General features: G+C 34.6%; 1 non-coding gene across 1 annotated transcript; it reads right to left on the bottom strand.

Moving 5' to 3' along the window:
• Positions 1 to 2,394: 2,394 nt before the first annotated feature.
• On the bottom strand, positions 2,395 to 2,520 carry LOC118009730. Its single transcript, XR_004679013.1, has one exon. It is a non-coding gene; the product is annotated as a U6atac minor spliceosomal RNA (small nuclear RNA).
• Between the last annotated feature and the right edge of the window lie 8,638 nt (positions 2,521 to 11,158).

Consider the following 11,158-nt stretch of genomic DNA (forward strand, 5'->3'; position numbering starts at 1 on the left):
AAATATTTATAGCATGTATCACAGTTTCTGAAATACATATTTATTTGCTTACTCAGGTAATCAGAATCTCTCTTCTACAAGCTTTAAGTAATGTGTGAACAGAGATGATGCAGTAGGCAGAGTAACGGTCCACAAAAATGTCCACGTTCTAATCCCTGGAACCTGCTAATATGTTACATGGCAAAGGGGAATTAAAATTGCAAATAGAATTATGCTTGTAATCAGCTGACCTTAAAATAGGGAAACTGTTCTGGATTATCAAGGGGTGGAAGTCATGTAATAACAAATGTCCTGATAAGTGAAAGAAGGAGGTGGGAGAATCAGTGTCAAAATGATTCAGTGGGAGAAAGACTAAACTGAACATTGCTGGTTTGAAGATGCAAGGTGACCATGAGCCAAGGAATATGGTGGAAAACATAAGAAAACGGGTTTTCCTCTAGTGCCTCAGAAAGGAACGCAGCTCAGCCAACAACTTGGCTTTAAACCAGTGATAACATATTTGGCTTCTAAACTACAAAAGTATAAGATAATACATTTTGCTGGTTTTAGCCACTAAGTATGTTGTAATTTGTTACAGCAGTCCTAGAAAGCAAATAGATATTCTCAGAACCTAGTGCATGCCCGGCACATGGTGTTTGATACTATTTGTTTAATAAACAAATAGATAATGAGCTTGAGGGATGTGCTACATCTATTGCATGGTATTAAGGTCCCAATATTTTCTTCTCATTCTATTTATACGTTATTTTGAGTCACAAAACATTAAAAAAAAAAAAAACAGAAAATTTTACAATCAGTATTTTGGAGTTGGAAAATTATAGGTCACATTCTAAAGCCTGCATGTATGGCAGATGTAGAATGAGAGTCTGCACCAGCCACCTTCACCAGACTTTGTATGAACTTTTGTTTTGGCTCCCTGAGTGTGGGCAGTGAGTTAATATGAAGGATATATAGCTGGTCAAGTACTTGAAACCTTTTTCAGAAGCCAAATGTGATACACTTTTTGCCTCAAATTAAATGACTCCTATTATCTTGGAGTGACTATATTGAAACTTTTTTTTAAGATTTTATTTATTTATTTATTTATTTATTTGAGAGAGAGAGAGAGAGAAACAGCATGAGAGGGGATAGGGTCAGAGGGAGAAGCAGGCTCCCCGCTGAGCCGGGAGCCCGATGCGGGACTTGATCCCAGGACTCCGGGATCATGACCTGAGCCGAAGGCAGTCGCTTAACCAACTGAGCCACCCAGGCGCCCTATATTGCAACTTCTTATTTCACTTGTGTTTTCTCATTTACTACAATCCTGTGGGCCACCTATTTCTAATCCTATTTTCAATGCTATTAATTCAGGCTCAAAATAGCCTGTGCATGGTGATAATAAAAAGCAGGCCAACTTTTTGTTGACTTGATTCTTTTTACCTTATCTACAGACAGTGCTCTCCCTCCCTCTCTCTCTCAATAGCACTATGATGTGGGATTTAAATCCAGGCTCACTGAATTCAACATCCAGTTTTCTTCAATCATAATCATGTCTTCTTTCTGGAATTAGGCTGCTTGTGTTTAAATTCTTTTCACATTTGAACTTGCCCTTTCTCTGCCTCAGTTTCGTCACCTATAAAAGGAGGACAGCAACTGTATCTCTCTCAAAGGTTGTTGTTGGATTTAATATATGAAAAAAAAAATGCTTGGAATAGCATCTGTCTTAGAAAAGCATTCTGTATAAGTTAGCTCTTATAAGAGCTCCAAAATTGTCACTGGAAAATCTTCTCAGGGAGATTATAGTGTGAGGTTAGAAGAAATATTTTGTTAAACTATATGAGGTGATTGATGAAATAATCCTATGAAGTATGAGTAATAATAGTTTATCTAACATGACTTCTAAAAAATGAGTTGGGTTAGCTAGGAGGTTTTAATTTGCTGTCTAGTGTATTCACATTTTAGGACACAGCTAACTCATTTGAGCCAAATATCTGCATCGAGCTCCATTTGTTGAGCTATGTGACCTGGATTCAAATCCCAACGCTACCACTACTATGTGTGTAACTTTAGGCAAGTTAATTCACCTTTTGATGCCTCTATTATGTCACTTGTAAGATAGGGATAATGATAATACTGACCTCACAGGATTATTTAGTGTTAATAAGTTCATACTTGAAATGTACTTAAAATAGTGACTGTCATATAAGTGACCAATAGTTACTACATATTTTTTATAATATCCCAAGGTGATCTTTCAAGAAATCTTAATTATTCGGTTTTTTTTTTTTTTTAAGTTTTTAAATTAAATTCCAGTCACTTAACATACAGTGTAGTATTAGTGCAATATAGTGATTCAATGCTTCCATACATCACTCTGTGCTCATCACAAGTGCACTCCTTAATCCCTACCACCTATAAAAACGATGGTTAGAGACCATGAAGTAGGTGGCAATGCCTTAACTGTATGCATGCTGTCAGGCCCAAGGGTCTCTTCCATCCTTGTAAAGGGGAGTGCTAACCTTCTCTCCTTTTATACAACATGAAATCTTACTTGAACAGGAGAGGCATCACTTTCTTTCACAGTAGATTTCTAATGGTTCAAATACCTAAAAGAATAACAACAAACTAAATAGCATATGCTCTTCAGAGCCAAGGTCACCTACCACAAAGCAGACTCAAAATATACTTACTTTACATATTCACTAGCTAGCTAAACTACAAAAGAGAATTTTAAAGGTTTTGTTGTTGAAATTATAAAATTAAAACTACAGCAGTAGAATATTTGTGAAGCCTTTTGTTTCATTTTCTGCTAAATGAAAACAACTTTCAAAAAGTTAACTGGAATGCTTTTATTTGTTTCCTGTCACACATTCTAAATGGCCTTTAAAAGTCAGTAGCTGTTACTCAAGAATAATGAGGTATATTATTCTTTCAATGCACATGTAAATCTCCAATTAACACTAATGGGATTTATGGCAATGAAACCAAAGGGAAACCTACTTCAGTGTCTCAAAATAATCTTTATTTTTGATATCTACCTTTTTACCATCTAAGTGCAGTCAAGCAGAAATAAACAAGTTAGTATTAAGCATCAATTTGACACTTCCATTCATGCTGACATCCTGAAATACTGTCTGTAAACAGTAATGTGTTTTAAAGCAGAGATGTGGCTTTAGATTTTAGTTAAGGATTTATATGTCCCTCCCTCCTCTGCCATTAACATTAAAATTATAAAAAGTAAGCATGTGCAGTCCTAGTATTACTTGAGAAATATAAAAAAGGTGATTTTTTTTAAATATGTGTGGCAAAACATTTTTAAGAACAGTATTTCAGAAGATTATCCTTTTCACGGGAATCTAGAATCCTAATATCTCTTTGAGACAATCATATATCCCTCTTTAGTAAATATTTATTTTTTAGATTTCTATAATTTTAGTCTTCTTCATATAGTGAAATCTTCATAGAAGACAACTTTTAAGTGGAAAAGTGAAATACCATGAAGTTACTACTGAATTGAAATAGCATCTTAAAGAATATATATTTTAAGGTATTGTGAAACCACCTGAAAAAGATATGAGAGCATAACTGAAATAATTATTTTTATTAGTCTAAGTGTAGAACGATCTACAGGGACTCTAGCCATAGACCTCTGGTAGAATTTGAATCTTTAAGATAATTCTACAGACATTAGACTACACAGTGAAAGTGTAAATCCCTGTGTAGAAAGAACAAATAAGCCCAGTTTAATAGAATTCAATCAAAAAATAATAAAAGATATGATAATATCCAGAAAGCACATGTTGATATAGCCCAAACCTATTAATTTGCTATGCAATTATTTGTGTTTGAATGCCTGAATAAACACATCTTCTAGAAAAACTATTTAAAGCAAATATAGCAAGTAAATAGCTTACCAAAACATAGGAAAAATATATTTCTTGACTAATAAAATAGAATATTCCCCTCTAAAAGTCTTGGCTGATAAAGTAAAATGGCCTTCAAACTGAGGTATTTATCTAATGTCTACTCATCTAGAATGTAATCATGTCTAAACAAGGGTTATCATTCTTCTCTAGGTAAAGAGAAGTTGACATTTTAAGAAGCTAACCTATTAAAATAACAGGAAGGTTTTATTTTTTTTTAAATTTTTTTAAAGATTTTATTTATTTATTTGAGACAGAGAGAATGAGAGACAGAGAGCATGAGAGGGAGGAAGGTCAGAGGGAGAAGCAGACTCCCTGCCGAGCAGGGAGCCCGATGCGGGACCCGATCCCGGGACTCCAGGATCATGACCTGAGCCGAAGGCAGTCGCTTAACCAACTGAGCCACCCAGGTGCCCCAACAGGTAGGTTTTATTTAACATGCCCATTCATCTAAGAAAAATTTATTGACTTCTTAGAGATTAGGCCTGGAGGAGTGCCCAAACCACAGCAGGCACTTGATAAATATTTTTTGAATGAATAAATTAATTAACTAAATTTTCAGAAATCCTATTTGCAACATTAGAAATGTATTTAAGTCTCTCCTGTACCATGACTCTCAATGCCAGACATTAAGGTCAAGATATACTAGCTGGTTTTATAAAGTTCAAAGTGTGATTGGATATATTCAGATGCCTGGTGGCTCAGCTGGTTTACTGTCCAACTCTTGATTTCGGCTCAGGTCATGATCTCAGGGTCCTGAGATGGAGCCCTGCATCAGGCTCCAGGCTGATTGAGGATCCTACTTTAAGATTCTCTCCCTCCCTCCGTGCCTCCCTCTCTCTCTCATAATAATAATAATAATAATAATAGTGATTGGATATAGAGGAAAAAGCAAATTATCATGATTTAATATAATAAGTATGATGAATATGGGAAATGACATTTGAACGGATTAATGTCATTGCATAACAGTATGTGCATACAGAAAGTCTATTGTAGAATAAAATATTAAGATTTATTTTAAAATATATTTTACATGATCACTTTGTTAATTCATCCCTATATACCATAACCTATCAGATTATGTCAATGGATATTCTTTAGGAAGTCTGATAACACAAAGTATACTAGAAAATGGTTAATCATATTTTTTGTATTCTCTTTGATTAAAGAAGAGTAAAAAATGTGACCTATAGTGTTTCAAAAGTTATACATAAAATTATATTTATTTGTTCAACCTAATGATTACCTTATCATGAAATAAGCAATTTGCACTCATTTTGTTGATGATACTGTCAGTTTTATCATGTGGAATGTTGGTTACTCATAGTTTAGGGGAGTATAAGAGTATTTCTGCTTTTTTGTGTGATCATATTCATGACAACTGGGATTTTATTTACATGTGACTGGTGGATGAAATTGTTTAACACTGATTTATAATCATATGGATTGTTAGCTTCTTACCTTCTAACATGACCATACAACTAATCCTGACTGATAACCTGTTATCTATGCAATGGTTGTATCACTCCAAGTAGTAGGTCATCAGGATCCACTGGACCCAAGTGTCTACTGGACCCAATTTTAGTTTTTGAGTTTCTTTTTTGAAAAGTTCTAACTCTTTGTAAGATGTGATCTTTTATGACATTTTATTGTTTTTTAGCTTTCCTCCAAAGAACAAGAAGAAAATTTATTATTTTTAATTGAATAAAACTCATTCTATCCCATAATTAAAATATACATTCACTGCATCTTTTTATAAATCTAACATACACATTGTATCTTAGTTACCTTATATCGTTTACCCATGGGTTTGAACTATGCAAGTCCACTTATACACAGACTTTTATTTATTTATTTTAATAAATACAGTACAGTACCATAAATGCAGTTTTTCTTCCTCATGATTTTCTTACTAATGTTTTCTTTTCTTTAGCTTGCTCTATTTTACGAATACAGTATATAATAAATATAACATACAAAGAATCTGTTAATTAACTGTATTATCAGTAAAACTTCTGGTCAACAATAGACTATTAGCAGCCAAGTTTTTGAGGAGTCAAAAGTTATACACACATTTTGGACTGCACAGGGGCTCAGCACTACCAACCCCCCTGCTGTCCAAAAGCCAACTGTATTTCCCATACATTGAAATATTTTGTTGTTTAATTTTCCTAAGAATTACTTCATCATTGCTCATTTATTATTCCCAACTATGCTAAAATAAATCTAAAACAAAAAGAAAATGTACCAGAAGAATGATGGAATCACCTAGAAAGATGATACAATAAGAAACTGATCATCTTTCAGCTTTCTTAACATATTGCCAAAATTACTGCATCACCCTCCAAGAATGTATTACATTCTGCCTTTACATTTCACTAGATAAGTTGAAAATTCATAATGTCTCAATTTATCCTTTAGGGGTGCCTGGGTGGGTCAGTCAGTTAAGCGTCTGACTTTTGATTTAGGCTCAGGTAATGATCTAAGGGTTCTGGGACTGAGCCTTGTGTTGGTCTCTCCGCTCAGCAGGGAGTTCAGTCTGCTTGTCTCCCTTTCCTTCTGCCGCTCCATGCTCGCACTCTCATGCTCTCTCTCTCTCTCTCAATCTATAAGATAAATAAATCTTAAAAAAAAAAGAATGTCTTAATTTATCCTTTTAATAGCAAAGAGAAGAAAACAAAGAAGACAGTTTATAATTATTATATGAATCAAAATGAATGCAAAATTATTCATAACAGAACAGTTGACATTAATCATAATAGGGAAATTGATCATATAATTCTGTAAATCATATAGTGCATAACTAAGGACAAAAAGAAAATGTGGTATTTACTTCCAGTTAGTGCCATTCAATGGGAAGAACTTCATCATGCCAAGGACCATTCCATTTTCCCAAAGGAAAATGTGACAATATTAATTCACTTATATTTCTCCTGGTATTCTGAGGGTTAAATAACCACTATATGATCACAGAAAGTCACAGATGAACTGCCCAATATTGGATATTTCAGAGATGCTATCTAAAAAATTTAAAAATGTTTTATGTGTTTTATAGGCATTCAGACTCATAAACATCCATACAACCATGAAGTCACAAAAACTGTCAGAAGTTTCTCAGAAGCTTCTCAATAGGCTTAGTATAGAAATGATTATGTACCTAAAAATATAAAAATATATATCCATTTATTTATTTATTTATTTATAGAGAGGGAGTGGGGGGGGGTGGCAGAGGGGCAAGGAGAGAGAGAATCTTAAGCATGCTCCCCGTCCAGTGTGGAGGCCAACTCGGGGCCTGATCTCAGAATCCTGAAATCATGACCTGAGCCGAAATCGAGTGTCAGATGTTTAACTGACTGAGCCACCCAGGCACCCCACACCCTTCCTTTATTTATTTTTAAAGATTTTATTTATTTATTTGACAGAGAGAGAGAAAGAGCATATAAGCAGGGGGAGTAGGGGAGGGAGAAGCAGGCTCCCCGCTGAACAAGGAGCCTTATGCGGGGCTCGATCCCAGGACCCTGGGATCATGACCTGAGCCGAAGGCGGACATTTAACTGACTGAGCCACCCGGTGCCCCCACACCCTTCCTTTTAAATGGCAAATAAAATGAATGCAAATTTTATTATATGCTTTGTTCTTAAACAAATAATTTAATAAAATTTTTAAGTCTTCTGGCAAAATTAGATTTTTTTCCCTACTAATTTTCAACACAGTCTCATAAAAGGCACTTTTCATTGACAATGGATTTCAATTGTGACAAAAATCAAGCAAAAAGAGGGATAAGATAAAGAAAAAAGATGTATTAAGATGCTAAACTGGGAGGAAATCTGTCCTAGCAGGGTTTTAGGAGTTATTATCCACTGTCTGCTTTTCCAAAGATATGGACGTATTGCTTTTTATGAGTCTTCAGGGAAAAAAAGTAAAATTCAACTTCAGTGGCTTTTCAGAAAAAAAAGATCTGTTAAGGCTATTGGTTAATAATTATAGACATTGTGAAATTACCTAATAACAAACATATTTTTTTCCAATCAAGATGCATATAATTTCTGTGCAGTGAAAATGATAACTCCAAAGGTTAGACTAAATACCCAGCTGGATATCAACCAGTTTTGTATTTAATCCAGAAATTTATCCAAAAACTCCTTTATTAAACTATATTGAATACTTAGTATCTTTAATGGCATTTGAACAACTTTGAAAATCTTAGTGATCTCCTATTAATTGACTTGAATAAAATTTTAATACATACTCATTACATATTTTTAGGAGTTATGTTCTTAACTTTTGGGAAATTACACTTCAATAGTTTTAGAGTTTGTCCTGTTAATACACCCAAGTGGAGTAACCTGACAATCATTTAAACAGTGTTGCTTAAAAAGTATACCTCATGGCTGCTTAAGCACTGACATATTTTCTTATCCCAGAGTGAATCCCAAGTGGCAGAACTTTAACTTTATGAATCTTTTTCTCTTTTATTTATTTTTTTATTCTCTAATGATTTTGTATTTTTGCTTTTTTTTCTGGTTCAATCATGTTCAAGAATTGGTTTTCCATATAAAGCCAATGTCTACTAAGGCATCAGGATATCTGGCTTGCTGGACCTAATCTCTCAGCTGTTAGGAAGACCACTTCTTGCAGACCAGAAACTTTAGCAAATTTGGGGCATCTTAAAATGAGACTAATTCACACATAAACAATACTTAAACAAGATTAAATTTTCTAGACAGTGATTAATTCTCTGGCTTGGTGGTTGCTCAATTGATTTTATGGCTCTAGATTTATAGTGCAAACTCAAGGAGGTCTATATCTTGCTGCATCTGTGTAAACAATCAGGCTACACAGAATGAAACCTGCCCTTTTTTGCAACGAAGAATAACTTTTAGGGGCGCCTGGGTGGCTTAGTCGGTTAAGCATCTGCCTTTGGCTCAGGTCATGATCCCTGGTCCTGGGATCAAGCCCCACATTGGGCTCCCTTCTCAGTGGGAATCTGCTTCCCCCTCTCCCAGTGACCCTCCCCCTTGCTCCTGCCCCCACTTGCTCTCCCTCAAATGAATAAATAAATAAAATCTTAAAAAAAAAGAATAACTTTTAGAGACCTCTATAATCATAATGGAGAGTAATATTAAGATAATTCATTTAAGTATCCAGATTTGGTGAAGTTCCTTATTACTTTCAGATCTTTGTGTGACTGATATACATATAATCATTCAGTGGGGGAAAAAGAAACAAAACAAAACTAATGATTTGGTTTTCTTACATTGTAGAATGTTAACTAGTTTTGTATATAATCTAGCAATCTTATACTAACATTTTTTATTAATTGCCTATAAATACTTAGCACTTCAAATGCTCTCTGAACCAATTTTAATATCTGACTAGTTTCCTCACTAATTAGTTGAATAAACTCTTTGACACATACTTACTATATATTTATATGAGAATCATCTTTTTCAATTTTTGAACATTATACTTTAACATATAAAAAAAGCACATGAATATTTGTCCCTGTTGTCCCTACAGTAAGAATAATGTAAAAATACAGTAAAAAACTTAGCTATCCCACTGGTTTTAAATACTGAAATTTTAAAAGTTGAGCAATTATTTTCTTTGTAAAAGAGTCCAATTATACTATTTTAACCACATTTTCACATCATATTACTTTCAATAATTCACCAAGAGAAGATATCAGAATTTATCCTAAATCAGGTAAACGCAATTCGACTGTCTGGTTGGAGGGAGCAGTAAAAGAAGGCATAGTTGAAAAATACCATGTATTGAACTTTTCTACATACCAGATATTTTTACCTGTATTACTTCTTGTATTCTTACAACCATGTAATATCGTTTAGCTTACATCCATATATTCTGCTAGGTAATTGCCATACATTGCCTATCCTAATATTCATTACACACTATTGCAATTAATTTTAAGTCTATCTTTCCTGATAAATACATCATGAAGGGAACTTTATGTTTTCTTTTGTTTTTTTTTTAAGATTTTATTTATTTATTTGACAGACAGAGACACAGCAAGAGAGGGAACACAAGCAGGGGAAGTGGGAGAGGGTAAGCAGGCTTCCCGCTGAGCAGGGAGCCCGATGCGGGGCTCGATCCCAGGACCCTGGGATCATGACCTGAGCCGAAGGGAGATGCTTAACGACTGAGTCACCCAGGTGTCCCAAACTTTATGTCTCTTGTTCACGTGTGTATCCATCGACAAGGAATTGAGTGTGAAATGTATTTTTATTCAATAAATATTAGTTGAATGAATAAATGGGTATATAAATAAAGAAACATTACAATTTATAGCTAGATTAAATCTAAAACGTGTGTTTTGATCAATCCCAAGTAGTATGAATAGATGTAGTTCCTGGTGGAGTTACAAAACATGAAATTATATTTTCCTTCATCCCACTGTTTTCTATAGGATGCTTCCTTTCTTTATTTCATTTTGTTTTCAGCATGACCACCTATCCCCCAGTGACCATGAAAAGTTTAGGTCATGGCTAGAATCAAAGCTTTAATGCCTGCCCAAAAGCCCTGGATTCAAGCCCTGCTTCATCACCCTCCACCAGTAGATCATTTGAACTCTCTAGACCTTAACTTTCTCTTCTCCAATTTGAGTATAAAATTAATGTGTTTTAAAGTGCTATAGAGAAGAAAAAGTGAAATAACTTAAGTGTAAGTACTTAACATAGTGATTGATATGAGTTATCACCAAATAATGTTCTTCTCCATTTTTTTAAAGATTTTATTTATTTATTTATTTGAGAGAGAATGAGAGAGAGAGAGCATGAGAAGGGGGGAGGGTCAGAGGGAGAAGCAGACTCCCCGCCGAGCAGGGAGCCCGATGTGGGACTCGATCCAGGGACTCCAGGATCATGACCTGAGCTGAAGGCAGTCGCTTAACCAACTGAGCCACCCAGGCGCCCTGTTCTTCTCCATTTTTAATTTCCTCTTGATAACCCACAACCAAGGACCATAGGCTCTGCTAAGGAATACGACCTGGCTTACCACAATTTATTGCCAATTTTAGACAACTATTTAATCACTTTAAATCTCATGTTTTCTCTTAATTTTCTCAAATTCAAAATGAGGGAAGTAGAGTAGTAATTCCGAAGCTGGTCCATGGACCAGCAACATCAGCATTATATGGAAATTTATTAGAAAGTAATATTTCATTCCCACCTCTGAACTACTGAATCAAAAGTTGTATTTTTATAAGATCTTCAGGTGATTCATAGGCATATTAA

Source organism: Mirounga leonina, unplaced genomic scaffold (genome assembly GCF_011800145.1).
Source record: "Mirounga leonina isolate KUSES-001 unplaced genomic scaffold, KU_Mleo_1.0 Mir_127, whole genome shotgun sequence".
NCBI lineage: Eukaryota > Metazoa > Chordata > Mammalia > Carnivora > Phocidae > Mirounga > Mirounga leonina.